This window comes from Cynocephalus volans, chromosome X, assembly GCF_027409185.1.
Source record: "Cynocephalus volans isolate mCynVol1 chromosome X, mCynVol1.pri, whole genome shotgun sequence".
NCBI lineage: Eukaryota > Metazoa > Chordata > Mammalia > Dermoptera > Cynocephalidae > Cynocephalus > Cynocephalus volans.
The window spans coordinates 136,930,577-136,956,821 of NC_084478.1; the positions used below are offsets into that span (position 1 = coordinate 136,930,577).

The following is a 26,245-nucleotide window of genomic DNA, read 5'->3' on the forward strand; positions in this document are numbered from 1 at the left end:
TGATACAATACTATCAACTCAAGTACAGACCTTATTCATATTTCATCAGTTTTTTCGTGCACTCATGTGTATATATGTATGTGTGTGTATGTGTAGTTCTATAAAATTTTATGTCTAGATTTGAGTAACCATCACCACAATCAGGATACATACGGATCCCCACACCAGCCAGCTGCCAAAAAAAAAAAAAAGGATACAAAAGAAGGATATGTAACTATTTAATCACTACAAGGACACTCCTGTTAACCCCAGGCTGGTACAGGAATCTGAACCCTTGACCTTGGTGTTATAACATCTGCTCTAACCAACTGAGCTAGCTGGCCAGCCCTTGTGTTACCCTTTAATAGTCACACCCTAATCCTTGTCAACCACTAACCCTAATCCTTGTCAACCACTGATCTGTTCTCCATAACTATAATTTTGTCATTTTAAGAATATAAGAGCTGGCCAGTTAGCTTTGTTGGTTAGATCATGGTATCATAACACCAAGGTCAAGGGATCGGGTCCCCATACTAGCCAGCTCCTCTCCCCTAAATATATATATATATATCCACAAATGGGATCACACTACAGAAGCTATTTGCAACTTGATTTTTTACACTTATATATTAGACGTATTTGCATATCAGCAGATAAATATATACTCAGTTGTTTTAATGGTGGGCTTAGGATTCCATTGTATGGATGTATCACAATTTCTTGTTTTCCTTTTTTTTGGGTGGCTGGTACAGGGATCTGAACCCTTGATCTTGGTGTGTATCATAATTTCTTCAACCAATCCTCTAATGATGGCCATTTCTATTGTTGTCAGTTTCTATTACAAAGCTATAATGAAAATCTTCCTCTATATTCTTTGGATAATTTGTATGACCATATCTGTATGATAGGTTCCTCAAAATGGAATTGCTAGATCAATTTTACATTTTACTGTTCTGAGATACTTCCAAATTTTTCTTTTTCTTTTTTAAAATTTAACAATTACACTCCTCCCAATGGTATATGTGAGGATCTTAACCGTTGACTTGGTGTTGTTAGCACCACGCTCTCCCAAGCGAGCCACGGGCCGGCCCCAAATCTCTTGCAATTCTTAGTGGCGAATGAAGTTGAGCACTGTTGTATATATTTATAAGCCATCTGTATTTCTTCTCCAATAAGCTGTTTATATCCTGTGTCCATTTTTTTTACTGGATTTCTAATTTTTATCTTGTTAATTTTTGAGAGTTATTTGTGTTTTAAGGAAATTAGCTTTCCTCATTCATGTAGCAAATATTTTCTCACAGCTTACAGTTTATGGTATTTTGACATACGTAAGTTTTAATTTCTGTGGACTCAAATTTATCTTTGTTTTTTTTGCGGCTGGCTGGTTTGGGAGTCTACAACCTTTTTCTTTTTTTAAAAAGATGACCGGTAAGGGGATCTTAACCCTTGGCTTGGTGTTGTCAGCACCATGCTCAGCCAGTGAGCAAACCGGCCATCCCTATAGGGGATCCGAACCCGTGGCCTTGGTGTTATCAGCACTACACTCTCTGGAGTGAGCCATGGGCCGGCCCATGGGAGTCTGCAACCTTAACCCTGGTGTAATTTATCTATCTTTAGGCTTCTGAGTTTTAGATCACGTTTAGAATGGTGTCAGAAAATACAAAATGTATGCGGGTACTTCAAAAAGTTCATGGAAAGAAAGATTAGTATTACCTTTCAATTCTGTTTTTCCACAAATGTTTTGAAGGACCCTCACATATGTATGCTGTCCAGAGTAGGATAGTAGGGACTGGCCGGTTAGCTCAGATGGTTAGAACGTGGTGCTAAAAACACCAAGGTTCGGTCCTTGTACTGGCCAGCTGCAAAAAAACAAAACAGAGTAGGATACTATCGGGAAAACCTAATTTATAATCAGAAGTTTGCTCCATTTACATGCAATCACAATAAAGAGAATTGTAGGATGTTTTATTCAGACTATGTAAACCTGGAAGATTATCTCTGATACACTGTGGGGTAGGAATTTCTACTTATCAGAATATTTCTGCATCAGAAAGTGTCTTGCCTTTACACAGTATCAAATGATCATAAGTTCTAACTATTCAACTCTCTTTTTACAATATTTCTTATAAGGCACCTAAAGCTCTGCCATGACAATATTATCTCATGAAGGACATGTTACAAATAATTAAGATTAACCTTATTTTACATCAGTTATGTATTTCATTTGATGGCATTTTCTCACTTTGTCCTCAAGTTCGAAGGGTGAACTCTTTTGGTATTTCAGTACACTAAGAAATAAACTCCACTTCTTAGGATAAAACTGGGGCATATAGCACTATGATCTTCACATATTGAAGGCTTGATAAACATTGCCTTTGAACCAGCTCTAGAAAAAAAAAAAAAAAAAGGGCTACTGTGAAATATTCTTAAATGTCAGTATAAATTTGCCACAAAATTTCTGATTTTATACTAGTTATTAATCTTCAGTGTTATTTTTCACAAAATTAAAGCAAGTTCAGTAAACAGAGGAACTTTTCAATTTTGTTGAAAGTATAAAATTGTTTAAAGTCTTAGCTGCTACATAGACAAATCAACTGAGAACACAAATTTATAAAATAGATAAAAACCATGTACTATAAATGTGATGTTTGGAGCAGAAAATCAGTAGTTTCCGGCTAATACTAAAACAGGAAACCATTTAATAGCAATTGATATTAAATTGGCACAATTGAATGAAATTAATGTAAATGATTTGGTATACGTCCCAATTTTCCTATTACTTCAAGAGGAATTTTGCATTAACTTATATAACTGTAAAATTTCCACTATTCCTTATTTAATGTTCTAGCTGCATCATTCTGTAGCTTGAATCTATTAAAAACTGTATAACATCCTACCAAAGATGGTCTATAAAAGAAATGAGAATTTATTTTGAATAGTATTCCATTCCCCAAAGCCTTCGAAGTAAGTAAAAATGTCTCAGACTTTATTTCTTGTTATTGATATTTAGATGTTTCTATTTAACTTTTATTTTTCAGTTGATTAAATATACCATAACTCTTTTTTTTTTCTTCTTAAAGTTGCAGGAAAAAATAAGCACAGAGGATGAGAGATAAACTAAGACACAGACCTGGAAGGAATATAATTTAAGGACTGAAAGTAATCATTATATTGCAGTAGGAATGCTTTAGAAGTGATATCGGGTGAAGTCTCCATGATTTATATGGGCCTCGCACTATTTCTCATTTGGAAAATTTGTCTTGTTATTAAATACGTTTTACTCCTTTTCTTCTAATTGAAACGCAACTTAATGTTACAAAAATATTTTAACCAAAATTAAAAAAAAAAAAAAAAAAGAAACAGGAGTTCTTAACCAAACACTACTGTATGAATTTAGGAACTTCTATAACAGCAATGGAGACAGTGTAATAGCTCACTTCTTTCTGTCCTAGGAGAAGCGGCCTTGGAAGGGGTTAGGCCCACCGCGAGTTTTTCTCCCCCGCGTAGAGAGCTCTTGGCGGTCAAAGGTTCAGTACACTAGATTCAAAACAAACAAAAATAATAAGGGTGATAAAGGCTTGAATTAACAGGGGTCGAAGGAGCGGAAGGAGGCCTTTCATACTTCAAACATCTTGGGGGAGGGCTGGGGAGGCGGGATTAGAAGGAACCTAAATTCCTAACAGTGTGGCGAGGCCGCCCCCGCTCACGTTTCCAGGACAGCAGTGGGTGCGCGGGGGAGGCGGGGAAGACCGGGTAGGTCCCCTCCTTTTGCACAAATTTTGATTTCCCTCCACTTCGCTCCGAGCCGTCTTCTCCCCCGCCCCCGGAGTGGCGAACAAATTGGTTGAGCGCCCGGCCTACCCGAGTAGCCCAGTTCCCAAGTCTCCTAGACCCTGGAAATAGAGACCACGTTTTCTTGGAGACGGGAACAGTGTGTTGCAAAGAAAAAATACGATTTTTTGTTCTTTTCCAGTGCCATATCTTCCTGGTAGAGAACCAGCTCGCTTTCTCTCCACACCCGAAGCGAAAAAGCAAGCAAAACAAAACCAAAAAAGCTGCCAAGCCCCGTTAAACCACTTAGGATCAGGTGCCAGAGTTAGGCGAGTTGGTTCCTTTTGGTGGGAAGGGGGAGGGACCAGGGTGAAGCGAGGGTCTGGGAACTAGGGGGGTGCATCAGATGAGGGGACTTCTAAGGGTGATGCCCCACTGGGCTGACCCACTGAGCTGCCACCTTGGGGCTGCGCGAGGGGCGGAGGGACCTGGGGAACGAATCCCCGAGCGAATCCAGCCTGTGAATTCCCACGGCCCCGGGCTCCGCCGGCCATTCCTACCCGCTTCCCTTCGACACCCCCCCCCCAGCAAATACAGAGGAACCTCGGCCCGATCAGGTCCGCGTCGGAAGCGCGGCCAAACGAATGAGTAAGTCAGGCGCGGGCACGGCACCTTGTTTATCCCACTCGGCGGCGCGCCCCTGCGGACGCCTTGCTTGCAGGCGGCGTCGGAGACGCTGAACCCGGGAGTGAGTCGTCCACGATTGGTCGGCGATTGGGAGGAGGACGCTGGGTGGGAGGGCTGGGAGCCAAGTGTTGCAGTGCCCGCTCTCTGCCGCTTGATGCCGCTCCCTCCCAACGGGAGCCGGGCGCGGGTTTGTGGCCGACAGATGGCGCCTGCGCGTTCCATTCGCCTCCAAGTCGCCGAAGAGCGAACACCCCAAACAATCCCGAAGCGCCACCAAAAAAAAAAAAAAAAAAAAAAAAGAAAAAAAAAAAAAAAAAAAAACCCGCCGGATCCGACCGCCACTTTCAAAACCCCCCACCGCTCTAGAACCGCGGGAGCTTCCGTCCCTGAGTAGAATTCGAGGGTGTAAAGAAGAGGAAGGGGAAAATATCTTGTACCAGCCCAGGGGTGACGAAGCCCCCGGCCTGAGAAAGAAGGAAGGAGGAGTGGGGGAGGTGAACAGTCTCGTTGCTGCCTCTGTGTACGCTGAGGGGGGAGGTAAGTTATAAAATGGCGGAGGCGAAGCTTCTAGAAGTTTGGAGGGGCACCCGGAGGGCGCGGGGCCCACCGTGAGGTGTGTGTGGTTGAAACAGGGCGAGAGAGAGGAGTTGGGAGGGAAAGAGGTTGGGCACTCTACTGCCATTTAATTTCCCTTCTGCTTCCTTTGCCCCCATGGGGGGCAGCCGTGGAGCGGGTGGTTGAGTCCAGGCGGACAGAATCTTCCTCGCCCCCGCAGCACCCCCGGCCCTCTTTTCTCCCTGCTCTCCCCAAGTCGCTGGTCCAACACTTCCAAGGAACTTCCAGTCCCCCTTCTTGCCTACCTCCTACTCCTAGAGTGGCTTTCTACCGTAGGACTCTCCTTTTCGACTACCCTTGCTGAAGATTTTCTCTTCCTTCCCTCGCCCAACTCTCCCTCGGGGCCTCTACGGAGACCCCCCCCCATGGGTGGCCCAAAATGGAGAACGCGGAGCAGCGCAAGATGGAGGCTCCGCTTCTCTGTGTAGCATTAGATTTAGGTTCCTTTTCTCCCGCAGGCTCTTAAGCCAGGAGAACCCAAACTGGAGGTGGGGTGGGGTGCGAGCCGTAGTTGGGGGAGGAAAGCCAGGGAGGCTGTGGTTGGGGTGGTGGAGCGCGCGGTATCGTGGTGAGGGGAAGGAAGAGAGCAAAATGGTGGTGCTGGGAACCTAGGGGGGAGGGGAGAAAGAGGCGGCTCAGTTGTGTATATTTGGGCCTCGGACCGAGGGAGGCGAGGGAAAATCTACTCTGATCACACCCCTCCCTCGTGCCCCCTCCCTTCTCCGTTCCCCTCCTTCCTTCCCTCCCTCCCTCCCCTCCCTCTCTTCCTCTCTTCCTAGAGAGGGAACAACATTCATGTGACGGGCCCCTCGGCTTCTCCCCCGCCCCATCATCTCCAGCGCGTGGTGGGGGAACTGCTTGGGAAAGCGATTGGCATCGATCTCTCCATCCCTTCCGAGGCCCGACTTCGGTCAGTTTTCTTCGGGCAACAATTTTATAAATAGGTTGGGGTCTGGCGGTGTTGGCCCCCGCGCCAGACCTTGCCCCGATGGGGGCCCTGCCTGCCTGCCTGGCATGGGCGGAGGGGGGAAGGGCGGGAGTGGAAGGCTGTTTGTTGGGGGGTTTTGGCGCCACTTTTGTTTTAGTTTTAGTGCTGCTTTTCATTCCCACCCCCATCCGCACTGTCTTTCTCAAGGCACGAACTGAGCTGATCCTTGCCCCAGGTAGGCAGTCTCTGCTTTTTCCCTTCACACTTTTATTCTTGGTTGGGGTCCACTTTCTTTTTTCTCTGATCACGTATCCGGAGATATGTGGCCGGCGATTTGGGGACGAAAAGGGTCGGATGGGCCATGGGAGAGAGAAGGTGTGGGAAACAGCATCAAGTAGTTCCGCAAAACTTTGAGCCCCGTTCCCATTTTCTTCTGGCCTAGAATCGTAAACGTATTGTTGATTTCGGCCTTTTTTTCTCCTTCCGTCGCGAGAATGTCTTGTTTTGCCTTTAGTTTTGTATAAACCGCTGTACTTTCGACGTTTAGTTTCCGCTCCCCCTGGTGTATATGTCATTTTATTTTTAATCTTTAACTGTAATGGGTTACCGTGTGATTTTTTTCGTGCTTCAGTGTTCGGCTTTAATTTTTAATATTGCATTAGTAGTTTCATCCGGTTTGTGATACTTTCTCCTCCGTGGCCTAGAATGTTTTTTATGCTGTTGCCTACCACCCCCGCCTTCTCTCTCCCTCCTTTCTCTAGGATGTAGTTTTTAAATTGAGGGTCAAGGTAAATTGGGAGTAAATGGTTATTTACAGTTTACATGATTTATCTATTAGAAACTTTTGATCTGTAGGGTTAGGCTTAAGGAAACGAGAAGCTTGTGTTGGTTTGCAATGGTTCCTTAAAATGCGCGGGCCACCTCCCCCCGCCCCTCCGTAAAGCCCCATTTTCCCTTCACACTGGAGTGTAAATTCCATACCCCTTTTCTCCCACGGACCGCCGTATTTCACAGCAGCCACACCCTGTATTTGTCTCTGTGGATTGGACTCATTATCAGCTTAATTTACTGACTCTTAAACCACCATGATGAGACTTGCTTAAGCACGAAGCTTCTTTTCCTGTTTAGTCCTAGTGGTTAGTGTCGAAAGAGGAATAATCGAGGTTTCTTGATGAAAACTGGTGCGGTCCAACCTCTGCCTTTTTTTCTGTTGTCTTTTTTCCTACTCCGGGCTGTTGGCGGTGTCAGCACCGCTGCTGGGGGCGGGGGTGGAGGGGAGAGAGTCGGGTTACCGAAGTGCGTCATTCCTGGCTCTAGCAGGGCCTGCTCCGGAGCTGCTGGTGTTTGTTACTGTCCTCGCAGCACTTTCCTGCCAACCTTCTCTCTCTGCGTATTGGTTAGGAGCAAAAGCAGGAGGCGGTCTCCTAATTCTGTCTGTAGCCTAGCGCGTTGCGTTTAAGGGTATATGTGAACTTATTAAAAAAAAAAATGCCCTGGAAAGTGGATACATTTCTGCTTAATGATATGCAATTCAGGTAGTTTATATTTTCCAATGAACAGTGGGGTTAATTTTGAACATTTTAAGCCACTTACATTAAAATGCCTCGTTTTCTTTCTACATTGATATCAATCTATAATTAGGGATCAGAAGGACCAGTTAAGGCATAAGTGTTCAGCGGTTTTTCAAGTAGTTGGATTGTAATTTTATGACACATTATGTTAAATAGTCTGGTTTTTTCGTTTTGAGCTAAGGTGCTACGTGAATGCAGGCTAATTGCAGATGTTTAAGTTCATTTAATTTTTAAATATGTCCTTTGGGTTTTTATGAACTTCATTAAAATTCTTGAAAATGGTTCTTTGTTTTTAACTGAAATCTTAAATTTATCACCTACCAAGGAGTCGTTGGGTTCTTGACTTCTTAACCTGCTAGTCTGATACTTTTGCTATGTTTGGGTTGTTCTCAGTGTACTTACTGAGCACAGTGTCTTTCTTTTAATTCTTTTTGAAAATAATGGGTGGGCCGGCCCGTGGCTCACTCGGGAGAGTGCGGTGCTGAGAACACCAAGGCCTCGGGTTCGGATCCCATATACGGATGGCCGGTTCGCTCACTGGCTGAGCGTGGTGCTGACAACACCAAGTCAAGGGTTAAGATCCCCTTACCGGTCATCTTTTAAAAAAAAAAAAAAAGAAAGAAAAAGAAAAAAAAAAAGAAAATAATGGGTAGGAGTGAGAAGGAGGTAGAGATTATTATAGCTGGATGAATATAGGAGACCTCATTGTTGCTATCATTCCCTCTACTTTTGTGTGTACTAAAATTTCCAACAAAGAAAAAATTTTGAAGAAAAATTTCCAAATTGTCTTGAAATCTTGGTGTAAAGACTTAAGTTTATATATCAAAATTATTTGCATGGGAAACTAAGCCTTGTGTATAATTACACAATGCCTGGCATACAAACTTTCAAAAAAAGAAATTAAACTGAATCAGTATAGAACAAGCAACATAAATGCTTATAAATTGTTTGAACTTTAAGTGTTTGTAACTTAGTCTGAATGTGCTCTATTTCTAGTTTCCTTTTTAATTTTTTGAAAATAGGAAAATTCCATTTGCAAATTTTGTAAATTCTGCTTGGTGTCTATTTCATCAAGTTGGAGTTACAGTGAGATAGTATGAAAGGGACTTGCTATTAATAGGAGGGGCTTTGACAGTTGGAGTAAATATCAGTGGAAAGGATTGGGGTGCCATAGGGAGCATTCCTGGTAGGACGATCAAGGTAGCTGAATTCACTTTTAATATTAGGTGTTTAATAACTGAGTAGAGAAGCAGATTGGAAAAGAAATGTGCTTATTAGCCATTCTTTCCCATTATGAAATAACTACAGTATTCTAAGATAGCAGAGACTGGCAGGGAGGGTGGAGTGGGTTCTTTTTACTAACTGATATGAAAATGAGTGTTTATGTTTAAAATGATTTAAATCAACCCATCAACCCCTCCCCCCCACCACCTTTTTAACGATCTGGTGCCATAACTAGTTAAAAGTTGATAAATAAAATATTTTAATATTTTCTGTTAACATTCTGACCATTACCCATCAGCAGTAAAAGTGCATTGCAAATAACACCGTTGGTCTCCTTAATGTATTTGTGAATTGCTCCTAAATTCTTTTCAGGTAAGTGCTTGATTTCCTGGAATTTTGTATTGTTCAGTGTTAGGTTTATTTTTTTTCCTCTGTGAGGTGCATTTTTGAATATATGTCAGAATTATGAAGGGAACCAAAAATAATAGCTATTTAATTTTTATGTTTGGTAAAGTGTGTTCCCTAATTGATGTTATAGCAAAATCCCACCCCAGTCTGGGACCAGACATTTATATTTCATATTCAACATTTTAGCTTTAGAAGAATGTTAAGGGAAGACATTACATATTTCAAATTTTTATTCATGTGCAAATATTCTTAAGTAGATGATGAGGACTGTGGAGTCAGATTTATTGTGATGAAGCAGTAGCTAAACTGCTGAACCAACAGATTATGAGTTTGGTAACTTTTAAGATTGTTTAGTTAGGATTTTTTAAAGCCCAAACACTCAAATAAGATTTTAATGAAATTCAGTTCTTTGTTTCTTTTTCATTTTTCTGAACTTATTGACTTCCGTGGTCATCTGAGGACCTCTGAATTAAAGTGGGTGGGGTGGGGTTGGGGGACAGGCTCAAGCTCAGATCTATTCCTTTGGGAATATAGGGTTTGATGAAAAAATATGCTGTGGGTAGCTTAGTAGTGTTTAATATTCTGCATGTTTAACTGATACCACCCACAGCCCTGTGTGGGAAGGTAGTAAACAGTGAATAGCGTATTCTTTTTGCTTTGGATTCTTTATAACTGATGGAAGACTTCAGTTTTTGGTGCTGCATATTAACTTTTGAACTTAATCTACATTAAATTAAAATTTACAGTTTACTGTACAGTGGAACACTATTTTGGGAGTTGTGGAGAACAGCAAAGGAAAGGGATAGTGCATTTAGCTATGGGCATCAGCATGTACTGAAATGTGATTAATTGTTAGAGAGTCTAGAAGGAACTTTATAAAAGAAACAGGCTATCTTAAAAGTTCTTTATATTTTTTTGGTAGTTTTGTACATTTGGTATATATTTTTAGGACTTTTAATTTGTGGTTCAATACTGTTCATGTATAATAAATAATTCTTTATATCTCTGGCTATCGTAAATGGTGGTTCTTGCATGTTCTGTTTGGCAAAGATACGTGAGAAAACAAAATTGTCGGTTTGATTTTTCAGTATCCTGAGTTGCCTGCTTTGCGTTTAATTTAACCAAATTTTATATTTCTTCTCTGTAATTGGTTTTGCTTGGTGTAGTCTAACTTTTGTCTATTGCGCTTAAAAAAACAGCTACATATCTTTTGCAGCTATGGTAATCTACTTGAATTAGTTTTTTTTTTTTTTCTTGTTCTTTTGATGGCTGGCCAGTAAGGGGATTCGAAACCTTGACCTTGGTGTTATCGGCATCACGCTGTAACCAAGTGAGCTAACCCGCTGGCCCCGGGCTGAATTGTGTTTTTAATGTGTGCTTGCTATAGTTCTTTGATACTAACCAGTAGACACCAGTAAATCTTTATATATGGTTAGGATAAATAAAGAGATTATTGAAATTGTTTTACATTCCTCCTCCCAGAGCAAAAGAGGATGAATAATGTCCGTGGTCTGTTCTTTTTTATTTTAATTGGAAAATACATGACTAGGCTTGATGAGACAAATTAGGGGGATTTCTATAAACTCTGGCTAACTTAACGTACATCTCAAAGGTGAAATTCCTTTATAAGAAATAAGTTTAAGTTCTATTGGACATTGGGGGTGGAGTAAGTCCTTCTTACATTTTTGTAAGAATAACATTTGTTGTCATAGGGTTTGACCTGAGATTTTTTGAAACTTGAGGTATTTTAAGAAACTTAATGTAACTGCCATTTGAATTTCTTTTGAATGCCACTAACTGTGTTTTAACATGTATTTAATGGTCTCAGCCACCTTACAAGATAGATGGTCTGGGCCTGGCGGGTTAGCTCAGTTGGTTAGAGTAACACCGAGGTCAAGAGTTTGTATGCCCATACTGGCCAGCTGCCAAAAAAACCCCAAAAACCAAAACCAAAAGAAGATAGGTGGTCTTTGTCATTTTACGGATGGGGAAATTGAGGCTCTCAGAGTAAATGGCTTGTTGCAAGTCAGATGATAATAAAGATGGTGTTAGATTCACACTCCTATTAGCTTGGCTGAAAGCCTTTGAGCTTTTTTGTTAAACTTGAAGTTGTTTCTCTTACCTGGTTTAGGGCTTGGGCTGTCTGTCATCAAAAAGCATGCATCATTATTTTAATTTTACAAAATCAAGATTTTTTTTCACGTAGATGCAGATTTTAATGCAGAGTCAGATGAATTGCTGTCAGATAAAAGGTCTATATTGTTTTATACTAATAGTCAAAATAGTTGAAATAAATCTGAGCTTCGGTTTTGTTTGAGTATGCTCATTAAAGTTTGTGGAGTAGTATGTTTAATCGTATTCTTGGTTTTTTGGGGGGTGGTCATACTATGGTGTATAGAATTGTTTCATGGATTTTTTTTCCTTTATGTTGTTTATGCCCTATCCAAAATGGAGGTTAAATGTGTCTGAGAATAGATCTCCAGTCCTTTAGCTTGTTTATTGAGTGCTTAGATTTTAAATAAAAGATTAGGCTTACCTTTCAGTATTTCACTGCTCAAGTCCTGTAGGCAAATTTTTTCTGTTATTTAATGGTACCTTAAATTCTCTTTCCTTCTATTCATATCTTTTCTCTTTGCTTCTACTTTCTATTTTAGTTAGTCTTTAACTTCATTAAATTTTCTGGTTCTTATTTTTATTAGGTGATAAATAGTTAATATCAGGACCCTGGATTATTAGGTTCATTAGTGATCAGTATCTTGGTCTGTTTTCTTCTTTCCTGCTTTTCGTAATGTGTAACTAGAGTTTTTATTATCTGAAGGAATGCTAGATGTTGGATTTCTGACCTAAGATAAATTAGTGGAGACAAGGTGAAGTTGACTATGTATTAGTGTCTTTAATCGTCATGAGTCAAATGTATATATTTTATATTGCTCATTCCCTTAAATTTCATCCTGTAGGAAATAAATTTTCCAAGTGATGAACAGCAGTCTTCTACCCACACTGTTTGTTCAATATTGTGTTTTCATCCATATTTTCTTCTTTGTATTCCAAGAATACCAATAACTGGTATTCCATAACAGAAGTATGCCTCAAGGCATCCATTGTATGTAATGAATTAGTTTCTCTCCTGCGCATCTGGAAAGGTATTCTTGGGAGAATTCAGGAAATAGTCACTCAAATCGTTTTCTTTTTTGGCAGCTGGCTGGTATGGGGATCTGAACTCATGATCTTGGTGTTATAACCAACTCAGCTTAACTGCTCAAATCATTTTCTGAATTCTATAGTTAACATGAGAAACCCTGGTCAAGAAAGGCTGCTAGAATAGAAAGGGACTTGATTTGGCCCCAAGCAAAGTTTTACTTTTCACTGTCACTTTCCTGCTGGTTAATATAGCCTCTATTAGGATTTATGTATGATAAAATGGGAATGCAATTGATATTGCCATCTCTGATGGATAAATTGGTTAGTGTTGATTTCAAGCAGTTAGTGCTCCTTAGCTGTTTTAAATAATTGAATGTAGGAAGTTAAATGCATAATATTTTTTGTAAAAATGAATATTGTAGGAGCACTGTTCGTTACGTAATTCTAAACCTTTTATAAAAAGTCATTGACAGTGACTAACTTTAACAATAGCTAATACTAACTGAACTCTTAGTATATGCCAGACATTCTTACAGATGCTTTACATGTATTGACTTACTTAATCTTCATAACCTTCTGAGGTAGAGCGACCATATAATCTATTAAAAGCCAGGATACTTTTTTTAATTAAAAAAATTATTTTTATATTTATTTTTTAATTGACCTGTCCAGGATACTTTTGAGAATGAAAGGATGCACTAACTGGATGGCATGCTGGGATAATAGCATAAACTAGGACTGTTCCAGGGGAAACTAAGATGTATGATGACCCTATTTAATACCCCCTTTTTCAGAAGAGGAAACCAAAGCATAGGGAGGCCAAGTAACTTGGCCAGTTATTAAGTGTTAGGAAGGGATTCGAAACCCCTACAGAGATTTCTGTGGGCATGAGAGTGATTTAAATTACTTTAAATTGCCATATTCTGAGAGTTTGTTTATTTTTACTCTTTTGGGAGAAATTTTATTGGCACGGGGTCAGTAGTAAGAGACAAGATACAGTGGTTTTTAAAACCCAGGAGAATTTTCAGTTGGCCTTTTTCAAGTGACGTTAGATTGGTGTGATTATATGTCTTAATGTGAAAAAGCAACACTGAGGTCCACCTAAGTTTAAAAAACAAAAACAAAAAAACAAACCAAACAAATAAAATAACCCAAAACTCCAAAATAACTACATTTGAGTTTATTTTCCTTACATATTATTCATGCTCCCTTTACCATTTTCTTAGGAGGAAATGTGGATTGTATGATACTTCATGGGGGTTCTTCTGTGGAAAATTTCTTCTCAGAAGAGCTGAAAGAAGAGAAATAATTTTGTGACTGGGGAAAAGTGGTATTAGGGAAGAAAGAGAAAGGTCTAGTTTAGAGACTGAAGTAAAACTGATTCTGTAACATAATTTGAGAGCTTTAAGTCTGGTAGAGATGTGTCATTTCTTAAAATTAATGGTCCTCTCTTATTTATGGTGACTTTTATAGTTACTTTTATTTCTGGTCTGTTTACATTTTTGGTCTCCCCACCCACTCCCTCCAAAATTACTGAAGATGAATTCAAACACAGAGAAAGGATTTTGGCACAATTGTGGATCTACTATATTGTAAACTAAGATCTTTTTTTGTTTTTGTTTTTTCCTTTGAATGGGGTTGAGTGATAGAGATATCTTAAGAGGACTTCCAGTTTTGTGTTCATTCTTGGCTGTTTTAATATTTCATTGAGTAATTTGTTTTTTTCCCCCAGCTAGTCTACTTTTGGCTGTTTCGTTGGTGTCACTATCTTATAAACATGACTGTTACATCGTTAAGTAGGTCCGTTCAATTTTTTAGAAGTCTTTTATTTAATTCATTAAAACTATCATGAGGAGAAGATAGAGCTTGATGGGGGACTGCATTTCTGACAAGATGAAGGAATTTGTGGACTGAATAGTGACTGTGGTAGACAAAAGATTATTTTGGGGGGATTTTGATTTATTATATGAAATTAATACAGTTGAATTGGAAAAAAAACTGTATTGGTTGGTTTTTAAGATTGGGTACATGGATGGGATGGAGGTTCTTGAACACTCTGAAATTATGTACGAAATGCATATGTGCATTTCATCAGGTTCTCAAGGGCTCATTGTTAAACCAGCTGGTTCCTAAAGTGCCTACTAGAGAAGGGATAAGTGAATGGTAAACTATATTACATAATCTCTGCCCTGAGGGAATATAATTGGACTTTATTACCACAAAAGGGTTAAAAATACCTATTTTTTAAAAAAATTATGTACTGAGATTACTCTCTATTAAAGAATATTAGGCTAAAACCAGTAGCCATCAATGCAGTTTTGACACAGTGTCCTTAATTTGAGATTAATGAAAAATAAGGACTGCTCTGAAAAACTTTAGGGGAAAAACAACAACTGAGAACTTTAATGTAGCCTTGGAATGCTTCAGTCTTTGGTGGTTGTTAATAAACTAAGTTAAAGGAGCCCATGATCATCCCATATAACCAGTTACTTTTATCCAAAGGTTGAGACCTTCTAAATGGTATTATGGTTCTGTGTAAAAGCAAGAGGCAATCAACAATCTCTTTATGTGGGACTCTCTTGTGTGCCTTTATTTCAAGTTCTACATGTGTGATTTTAAAAGGAAATTTAAGTTTATACATGCTTGTGTTTTAATTTTGATCTTGGATTCTTTGTTGGAGTGTTAGCTTGAAATTTCTTGTTAGGAGTATATGATACTCATTAAATTCTTTCTCTGTCTCTTTTATATATACACACATATACGTGTGTGTGTGTGTATGTATATATATGTGAAATGATTGAGGTTTGGTGTATTTGAAGTATTTCCATTTCAAGATTAGGGTATATGATACCCTCTTTTCTTAGATTTCTAGGCTTTTTATTTTTTCAGAAGCAAGGGGAATTTTTTCCACTCCACCAGTGTGTCTACTGCCTTGTACTTAATTTGCAAACTTTATGGTGACTAGAATGTTATTACAAAGAACATGTTTAATATTCTTTTACTAAAAAAAAGGCATTTTTTTGTGGTCTAAAGAAATAGTATTAAAAGATAGTTAGGAACATGAATCTTTGAGACTTTCTCTTCTACACTAAAGAAGGAGAGAAAATGTAGGAAATATTAGCAAAGCCATAATATTTTTCTTTTGGGATATGTGTCTCCTGTTTCCACCATTCATTCAGGCCAAAAGCCATTCCTCAAACTTTACTCCTGGCAGGAAAATTGAGGAAGTGGTAGTAGCCATGGCTGGCGGGGAAGCAGAAGCATGAAGGTATGTTTTTGAAAAGGAAGCTTGTCAATGACAAGTGGATTTTTCCAGTTCTGTGTATGTACTTTTTTGAGTTTCGATTAAATATCAATGCATAAAGTGCTACTATTCATTGAGGAATATTCAGTAGTTGCATTCATATTTGGGTGTTCTAAATATACTTGAAAAATTTCAGAGGGATTATTTGGACAATATGAGATTTTATTAGAAAAGTTCCTTTAATAGGGAATTAGTTTCTAATATTTTGAAGTTAGACTGAAGCAGTTATCCAGGTGGTTGCAGAAAAATAGCAAACCTAACTTGAGAGGTAATTGTGTGTGTGTAGTGTTTCAATGTACAATATCAGTGAATATCCAAATTTATTTTCTGTAACTAGATTGTTAAGTTTTTCAGTCTAGGAACTGTTTTTATCTGATTTTGAATCCGTGTCTCATGGTGCAGTGTCTGTATTATACAACTTCTCAAATGGTAATTGAATTAAGACCTTAGGTTTTCTAGAAATGTAATCCTGCATTATAATTGCGTCATTAGTATTCATATTCAAGAGCTGTATGTTGGAAGAGAAGTAGTTAGTTTCCTCTAGTCGGCTTTTCATTAATGATAAAGTTTGTATCAACAGGATACCATTTACAGGATCTACTTACTATATGGCAAGTTGTAATAGGCTCCCTAGCATTTAATTTTTTGTTTCTTACAAGAACCCTGTGAAGTAGTTGATGGTATTTTCATTTACGGAAGTTCAGAATGGTTAAGTGACTTGCCCATGATCACTCAGCTAATTAGTGGCAGAACTTACATTTTTTTGTTTAATTGATGGCTGGCTGGTAATAGAGCTTACATTTGAATCCAGTTCTGCCTATTTCTAGAACACTTGTTTACATGGTGATACATTAACTCCCAGTGGGATGTTTTATAGATTTCATATTGATACCTTATTTGGGAAAAGAGAATAAAAGGAGACAAGAATCCTTTTATAAGGCAGAGGATAAGGCAGGAGGAAATTAAACTCCTCAAAGTAGTCAGAAAACTTCTAGGTATTAGGTAGGAGAGAAGCTTATTTTCTGCTGAGAGCTGATGGAGGATAAGTTATTCTCAGTCTGAAATTGTAGATGGTGTGTTTCATATTTTGTAATAAACATCAAGACATTAAGTAATACCTAGCAAAAGATTGGGTGGAGGGGAGATGATAAAGTTTGTCATGCTGTACTGTTTTAATTCTTGGTAAAGTGACATCTGAATTAATTTTAAGGAATTAACCTTTTTGTAAAATAAACTTTGGAGCCAATGTTATTCAAAGCATTGTTGGCATGTGTCTCACTGGCTCAAAGGTAGTGTTCCTACTAAAGGACAATAATTCTGATAGAAGCAGTCTGTTCAGGTAAATTGGTCTAAATCAGGCAATATTATGATGCCAGTTGTGTTGTTTTTTCATTTTTTCCTAGCTTCCCTTTTCTGTTTCTTTTCCACCTCCAGTGGAAAAAGAAAATCTGCAGTTTCTAAAGTTTTCCATAGAAAGTCGAAACTTTTGGAGGTGGTTTTCTTATTTTACTTTTATGCTATTATTATTAACAGTAGATATGCTATACACTGAAATAGAAGTGATTTAAAAAATTAACCCATTTAGTCCTCCTAACAACCCAGTGAGGTAGTTACTATTATTTCCTGTTTATTTGCAAGGAAATGGAGGTGCAGAGAACTTAAACTTGCCCAAGGACACATACCTAGGAAGTGGTAGAACCTTGACATGAAACCCAGGCAGTCTGGCTACTGAGTCCATGTTCTTTATTTCCTTCCTTCCTTCCTTCCTTCATCTCCCTCCCTCCCCTCCCCTCTCCTCCCCTTCCCTTCCCTTCCTTCCTCCCCTTCCTTTCTTCTCTTTCTTTCTTCCTTCTGACGGGTACAGGGATCAAACCCTAGACCTTGGTGTTATCAACACCACACTAACCAACTGAGCTAACTGGCCAGTCCCCATGTTCTTTACACTACACTACCATACTGCTGATTAGTAGACATTCAGCACTAATGTGAATGGTTTTCTCATCCTGGCAATGTATTTTAAGTCCTCTGTTTAATTATGCAGTATGTTTGTGCATTCTTATAGGAATTTTAGGGGTTAGAGGGTTGGGCAAATCTCTGATCCTCAGGTTCCCCAGCTGTAAAATAGGTATAATCCCATCTGTTTTATAGGTTATTGTAGAGATTAGCTAGCAGTACTTTCTCTGTTTTCTGTGTGTCAGGCAATATGCTGAGGGTTTTGCTGGCATGGTAGGTCCCCAGATAAATGTAACAGTATTCTCATTTGCTGATTACATTCCGTGTGTTAGATACTCGATGTAATATACTCATACTGCCTTTAATTCTTACATGGTAGGGACTATTATACATGTACCCATTTTACAAATGAGAAAGCTGAACCTAAAGAAATTAAGTGATTTGCCCAAATAGGTTCCCTCCTTGTGGTCTTTGTATATGCTGGTTCTTCTGCCTGGCTTGGTTCCTCATTTGTTCAGGATATTTTGCTCAGATATTACCTTTTCAGTGAAATATTCTTTGGCTATGACATATAAAATAATATCATTTATTCCCAGCCCTCCCTTTCCTCCTTACTCTGCTTTATTTCTCTCTTTAGCTCATTACTATCAAACGTACATTTACCTAGGTTGTCTCTTTCCCCATACTTGAATGTAAACTCAGTGAGGACAAGGATATTTGTCAGCCTTGTTTATTGCCTTAACCCCAGCACCAAGAACATAGTGCTTGGAACATAGTAGGTGTTGAATATTTGTTGAGCAAATGCATTATGTGGTATCCTGAGACACACTCTAGGCTTATTTGCAAGCTGATCCTAAAGTAAACTGATTTAATCTTTAACAGAGCAAGATGGGCATTCCCTGGAACAGAAAAATTCTGATGCAGGTGCTTGGGTCTGTTGCAGGGTGGGTGTGGGGAGGCAGTTGAGTCTCTTGTAGTTTATTTTAGAGGCCTATCCTCATGAATTGCCTTGGATTCCAGGAGTAATATATACCCTCAGCTCAGCTTCTAGGTTCTGTGGAGCCTCTTATCCCTTAGTACAGCTCTACCTTAAAGCTTGTTCTTCTTACTCTCTTAACTTTGAAACCTTCATTTTACCTAAAAATTCTTTGACTGTTTATATAGTGTTTGTGATGTGCACAGTGTGGAGCTAGATGTGAAGCAGGGGGTTGGCTTCAAACCAGAGGATTCCTAGTTTTACCATTTATAATTTAGTAGGTGATAACATACACAACATATATACGTGCATTTCTAGATACATACATATGTGTATATGTTAAAAAATGCAATGTATTAAAGCCTTCAATAATTATGTTTTAGTAAATATTTTTATAGCACATAGTCGTCTTTTTTGATGTCTTGGAATGTATAACCTTTTCTTTGTTTCTGCTTCTCAAAACATTTCTTGCAATAATGTATGTAGTTGGAACACAGTAGGAATAATGTATTGTACTCTTGCATCCAAATGGTGACTGATTTTGGAGAGAAAGAGAAGTTGGATTTTAGGTACTTCAACCTTATACCAGTATTACGCAATTATATAATTCAGCAGAGATAAGAGCAGGAGATGTATATTGGGGATCACTGTGCATAGAGTGCATTGGCTTTTAGAAGGGAAAACTTTTGCACTGACCAGCAGCCAAAAAAAAAGGAGAGAACTTATAATTAAAAGGTCAGGGGTGAAAACCTCATTGTTAACCAGGCAAGAGGAAAAAGTAGGACCATTGATAAGAGTGAATGGTCAGGAAGGTAGGAGAAAATCTAGGATAATGTGGCATATAGTCCATAAGCATCTCAAATTTGAAAAGAATCCAGATGGCATGTTCTTCCATCTGGGATATGCTTTTAAATTGTATACAGTATAAAAACTGTTCTTTCAATTATGTCATGTTAAAATTATCTTTAATTGTTGATGTAATCAACAATTATCCTTATGTAGATTGTTTTCTTTGTGGCATTTCATGGGAGTTGGGTTCTTCTCCCATACTGGGTTCCAGATTACCAAATGAAGAATAGGATTAAGGTGGGAAGTGGTCAGGGAGAGGAAGGGAGGGTATATCTGGCTTATTGCATTCTAAAAAGTCAAATAAAATTTTATTGGGATTGTTTTGTTTGAAACACTTATATTAGCATATACAATCAAAGAATTGATTATACTTAAATATGTGAGTGGTATTAGTATAATGTAATGCTGTAATTTGATGATCTCTTCAAAATAGCTCTGATAAATATGATTGGACTTACTAGAGACTTTTGAAAAAGAAAACCTTTTTTCCTTTTTCTCTCAGTGCTTCCATGTGAAATAAGTGTATAGGCAACCACTTTAGTTTTCTTCAAGTTTTGTGGAAAAGCTCCCTTGGGTATAAATAATACTGGAGATGAGTATCTTATAAAATCTTTTTATTTTTCTGCTTCTGGAGATAATATTTCAAAGATAAATTATTGTTATCAGTATGAAAAACCACTCAATTCCACTACTTTGTTTCAAAAATATTTATCTTTTTATTTTGGTATAATATATGTAAAATTGACTGTTTTAACCATTTTAAGTGTACAGTTCAGTGACATTAGATACATTCACATTGTTGTGTAACCTTTACTACCATCCATCTCCAGAACTTTTTTTATCATCTCATAATGAAACTGTATGCCTGAAACAATAACTACCTATTCCCCAAGTCCTGGCCTTGCCTACCGCCCCACCCCCCCACTGTTCTACTTTCTATCTTTGTATTTGACCATTTTAGGTTCCTTGTGTAAATAGAATCATGCAATATTTGCTTTTTTGTGTATGGCTGTTTCACTTAGCATAATGTCTTCCAGGTTCATCCATGTTGTAGTGTGTGTTAGAATTTTATTCCTTTTTAAGGCTGGATAATATTTTATTGTATTTATGTACCACATTTTGTTTATCCGTTCATCAGTTGACGAATGCTTAGGTTACTTCTACCTTTTGGCTATTGTGAGTAATGCTGATGTGAATATTGGTGTACAAATAACTGAGTCTCTGCTTTTAATTCTTTTGTGTGTATACCCAGAAGTGGAATTGCTCCACAAATATTTGAGTAGTATATGGCAGGCACTCTCCTAAGCACTGCAGGATGTGGCAGTGAACAGAGGGGCCTGATTCCTGCCTTCATGGATTTATAGTGTATTAGAGAAAAAGATGTTAAATAAGCAATTAATACAATTAAGTATGTTAAATGTAACAAAAGGGGAGGTACAGAGTGCCATGTGTATGTTTTATATGGTTATAATAATGTACATATTGTTAAGTGAAAAGAGAATACAAAATATAAAATGCATCTCCATATTCCAGAATAATCCCCTGCAGCACCCCACTTCCCCAGGCCCACCACATGGAAATCTCTTATGCTTTTTTTTTTTCACATTTAAAAATTTAATGTATCTGGAATTTATTTTTCAATATGACGTGAGGTAGGGCTACACAGACTTTTTTCTTTTTCTTTTTTTTTTTTTTTGCCATATCACAAACTACCTAATTATTTTCCTTGTACATTTGTCTTTCTGTCCTCTGTTTTTAGCACTACTACAAGTAGCTTTGCATTTTTTTCTGTCTGGTTATGTCCAGCAGTAGGATCATGCCATCAATCAGCATGAGCATTTTTAAAGCTCTTGGTAATTGAAGCTGTATTGTTTTCTAATAGGGTTGTACCCATTTTACAGTGCCACTAGTGCTGTGACATGTGACATGCGACATATATATATATATATATATATATATATATATAGTATGTGATATGATAGCCATTACATTATCCCTGCTTTGGAGATGTTATTTTAAACAATCTTTGCCAGTGAAAGCTCAGACTCCTTTAATTTGCACTTCTTTGATTACTAGCTAGAATGAACATTTCCCTTTACTTTTCAGCCAAGTATCTTGAATGTGACAACACTTCAGTTTAACCTGAGGGGCTTTTAATTATGAGTAGACAGTAGTTTTCTGGTTAATTACTGGTGCTGGTGTTTTTTAGTATTAAGTAGATGTATCTAATTATTTTAAGTTGGGTTTGTGTACTATTTTGTAGTATCTGTTTACCTTCTTTGTGGTTTTCCTAGTTCGTTTCAATTTACAAACAGCAGCTGCTTGGGGAACCTTCAGTAATCTATTTTTCCTCTTGTATAGCCCAGTAGTGCTAAGTTGCATTCAGTGGACAGCCAGGTTGTGGATGAGTTGAGTACAAGTGTTTTGTAAATAAAGTATGAGAGAATATTTTTAAGTGACACATAGTAATTGTATGTGTTTTGGGGTACAGTGTGATATTTTGATACATGTATACAATGTGTAATGATCAAATCAAGGTGATTAGTATATCCATCACTTCAAGCAGTGTAATCTTTTAGCAATAACACCTATAGCGAAAAGAAATTTTTATTAGTAATTCAGCCTGTTTCTTCATAGTAATAATTGTTTTTAGTCATAAGCAGGGTGAATAAAGTAAAATTGACTGTTTGACATCATTCTTTTAAAAAATAATTATGTGATTATACTTATGGTTATGCCAGGTGGTAGTAGTCTGCATAGACTACTTCCAGGTAGGAAGTCCATAGACTTCCCCTTTTGGGGATCTGTCAGTACTAAGACATTGCAAGACCTATGGAAAAATGTATCCTTCTTTATGAAATATGAGAATGTTCTGGACTAGCTAACTTTAGAGTGATTAACGAGACACTAGCAACTTAGTGAAAAATTTTCCAGGTCTAGGAAGAGACGTTAGAGAGACAAGAGGAAATATCGAGTATTTAATTTTCAAACACCCTTGGAAATTAAGGCTTATTTTATTTAGGAAGATAAAAATGTATTATTTATAGCTTTGCTTAAAATGATCATGTATGTTACATTATATTTATCAGCACCACACTCTCCCGAGTGAGCCATGGGCCGGCCCACATTACATTATATTTAAATAACACAATTAACTTGTTTTCTTTTTGGGGGGCGGCTGGCGAGTATGGGGAATGGAACCCTTGACCTTGGTGTTATCAACACCACGCTTGTTTTATTTTCATGTTAGCATTTACTAGTGCTTGATATTTTCTTGTTTCTTAAGTGATCTCTCTCCCCCTCCACTAGAACTTAAACTCAATGGGAGCGGGAACTTTTCTGTTCAATGCTGTAACCTTTTTGTCTCTAAAAGTGCCTGGTATATAGCAGGTGCTCAAGAAATATTTGTTGAATGAATGAATTATTTAATCTAGTAATTTGCCTGGATACTGATTAAAATATTAAGAAATAAATTCATTCCTAGTCATCAATGTAACTAAACTTCTGAAATTTCTAACTTTTAGAAATGTCAGTTCCAGAAACAGGAAAAAGTTATGAGATCTGAGAGGATTGTCAGTATTACTATAGAATACAAGAAATTGGAGCTGAGGTTAAAAAAAATACACAATCCACAGTTGATTAAATAAATATTTTTCTGTATTTAATAATGCCTGAATTCATTACCTGAACTATGACTATTAGCATACGAGGGTACTTCAAAAATTTCATGGAAAGATTCACATTATCTTTTTTTTTTGGCTGCTGGCCCATATGGGGATCTGAACCCTTGACCTTTCATATTATCTTTTAATTCTGTTTTTCCATGAACTTTTGGAAGTATCCTTATATTTTCTCGTGATCAGTTTTATATTCACAAGTTAAGTTTAACTCTTAGGCATCTGATTTGGTATATTTCTAAATTTAGACATTTCTTTTGTGAGTTAAGATATCTGAAGTAGGCGAGAAAAGAGTAGAAATTACATTAGCTTTTTTTGCCACCATCTTGTAGGATTGGGGGAGGAGATGTATGTTACCTTGCACTGTATTCTTCAGTGTTGAAGGTATTACCTACTATCAAAATCTGAGTGTGCTGCTCATTATGTGTTTTAATAAAATGTAATTGTAATGATTCCACCATAGTTTTAGTGCACTATAGGGTATACATAGCACTTTCACTCTGTCTTATAATAATAAATTTTTTAGGGAGGGAGGTCTTGTGGTATTCATGCTACTTTACACATGAGGAACTTGACCCAAGGTCATACAGTTAGAATTGATAAAATAAGCACTAGAACATACATCCTGTGTTTTTCCTGGTTCTGGTTCTGTGTTTTAGAACCATAACATTTTAGAGCAGGAAGAAGCCTTAAAAATTAGTACTCTAATTTCCTTTATTTATATATATGAGGGAAATAAATTAACCTTGTAAAGCTAATATGGCAGAACCAGGATTCCAACGCAGGTCTTCTCCTCAGATAGTCCTGTGTTCTTTCTCATCTTCCATGTCTTTGATCCTGGAGATGTATGTGAATTGACTGGCCGATAACAAAGGTATTTCTGTTTCTTTAGTTTTCTGGCCTGTGTCTGTACTTGTTAATGATGAATAGCTTCCAAAAATATTTGACTATATTTTGAGGCAGCGCTTGAGATAGTGGGAAGAACTTAAGCTTTAGAGCCAAGCAGATTCAAGTTAGAATCCTGTGACACCTCTTTTTATTAACTGTGTGACTCTGTGGAAATTACCCAACTTCTTTGTTTTCTCGTCTGTAAAATGGGTAGGATATCACTTACCTTGAGTGTATTAGGTTAAGTGTCTGACACACGGAATGTGCTTGATAAAGTTAACATTATTTTACAAAATTTTTATTGGTAAAATTCACTTCAATACAGTATAGAAAGGGACAACTAAGATGAAAACAAATTTGGGAAAGCATTTGTAGCAAATAGGTCGAAAGGTTTTATATTACTTAACATTCATACAGATTGATATGATCAATTATTATGATCTTAAATGTTAGTGAACATGAAGTTTTTAATACTATTACTACCATTTATTGAGTTTTACTTAGTGCCAGGTACTAAAGTAGGTGCTTGACATATGTCGTTTTAAATCCTTAAAACAGTACTTTTGCAAGGAATAGGTGCAAATCTCTGCATTTTACCAATAGCGAGAAACTTAGACAGGTGCACCCTATCTCCAGTCAAGAGCCCTAAAATAAATGTTTATTTACCTGAATATAATAATGAGAAAACAAGGAGACTTCAACATAAAATTTATACACTGGCAGCAGTATTAGTTATTGTAATGAAGTGTTGGCATAATATTAATATCTAACAAATAAGTAGATTATCACATCTGTGGATTTCATGAAACTATTAGAAGTTTTTATTATGAATATTACAGAAATGGTAGAAATGCATATAGGGTAAGTTGCACGTTTTTATCTATTTTGTGGTTATAGTTTTGAAAAATCTGCATAGAGGCATGCACACGTGTACATATGGATAAAGGCTGGGGGGGGGAATGAAAATAGGTGATTTATTAGGGTATTGGAATGCTATGTGGTCTGATTTTCTAAAAAGATAATTTTGTGTAATAAAAAGGGGAAAACCAGGGCTGGCACGTTAGCTCTGTTGGTTAGGGTGTGGTAACACCAAGGTCAAGGGTTCAGATCCCTGTACCGGCCAGCCACATGCCCCCTACACCCCAAAAAGAGGAAAACCAAGGTGATATGCTTCTATGTAATGTGCACTGAAGGACATGAGCATTAAAACATTCAGGGGTTTGACCTAGATGACATGGTCTAGTGTATTGTTTCCTATACTTTGGGGGGACTTTAGTAGCCTCAACTACTGGTTCTTTTGGTAAGTGAACTTTCAGTACACATTATCATTCAACCCATTGCATTTTACCATGGGATTTTAATGTTATTATTTTATTCTTTTCTTCTTCTTCTTGAAAATTATAGCCGCAATAAGTAGACATATATTATGTAAATATTTTTGTATCTTAATGGATTTTTTTGAGAATCTTCAACATCTTGGTGTCATTAAAGAAGCATGTTTTAAGCCTTAGATATATGTCCCATTGCAGTATTATGAGGGAAATCATCCATTATAATCTTCAATGCCCATTGCTTTTTGTGTAGCTTGTCTTGTCAATCAGCAAAGCAAATACTTTACTGTACTATACCTTCCGAATTACTTCATGTATTTTATGGTTGATATACTTTATGGTATGTGTGTTCTTTCTGTTTCATTGCTTCCATAAAAAAAGACTGGTTGAGGTGTTAGTTTGATTCCTTCTCTTTTTCCATTCATCTGTGAGTACTACAAGACACAGTGCACCATTGATTCTTGCATTCCTCATTTATATTCTGATTTAAAAAGAAGCTTGTTAAAAAGAATTTGCCTGGGTAAATGGTACCATGGTTTTGGTGGTTTGGAAACTTATCAGAATGCTTTTTCAGTTTTTTGTTGTGTTCCAGTTAAGCATATTGTTAAACCGATGAGGTTCTTTCTCTCTGTGTCTGTGTGACTGTGTGTCTGTTTGCCCCCTGCACACCCCTCATCTGTTTTAAATGAATCTTCAGGGAGTATGTCTGCAAGTGAAACCATTGAGAGTTCCCTGTACTGTAATTCCTTGGAATGTTTGCCTTTCTTGGGTCGTTGTGTATTTTACAGAAGTAGTATCCAGAAGACTTAATGGGTTCTGTAGCATGGTCTTTATGTCTTCAAAGGATTTTTAAATGTTTAGAGCATACTACTTCAAAAGAAGGAAGAACTTTATTAACTGTATAAAAATAATGATCCCCGCTCAATGTAAAAATTTAGTACAA

General features: G+C 37.6%; 1 protein-coding gene across 4 annotated transcripts in view; it reads left to right on the top strand.

The window, feature by feature from the left end:
• The first annotated feature begins 4,715 nt into the window (after positions 1-4,715).
• STAG2 (STAG2 cohesin complex component) overlaps positions 4,716-26,245 on the top strand; it is a 116,071-nt gene continuing 94,541 nt past the window's right edge. For 2 of the 4 annotated variants that reach the window (XM_063083166.1, XM_063083170.1), the window contains exon 1: positions 5,836-5,962. The gene's annotated coding sequence lies outside the window, so the exon portion shown is untranslated. Of the gene's footprint in view, positions 4,975-5,835; positions 5,963-6,136; positions 6,216-26,245 lie in introns of those variants that run through there. The other 2 variants (XM_063083167.1, XM_063083168.1) reach the window with 2 other exon arrangements.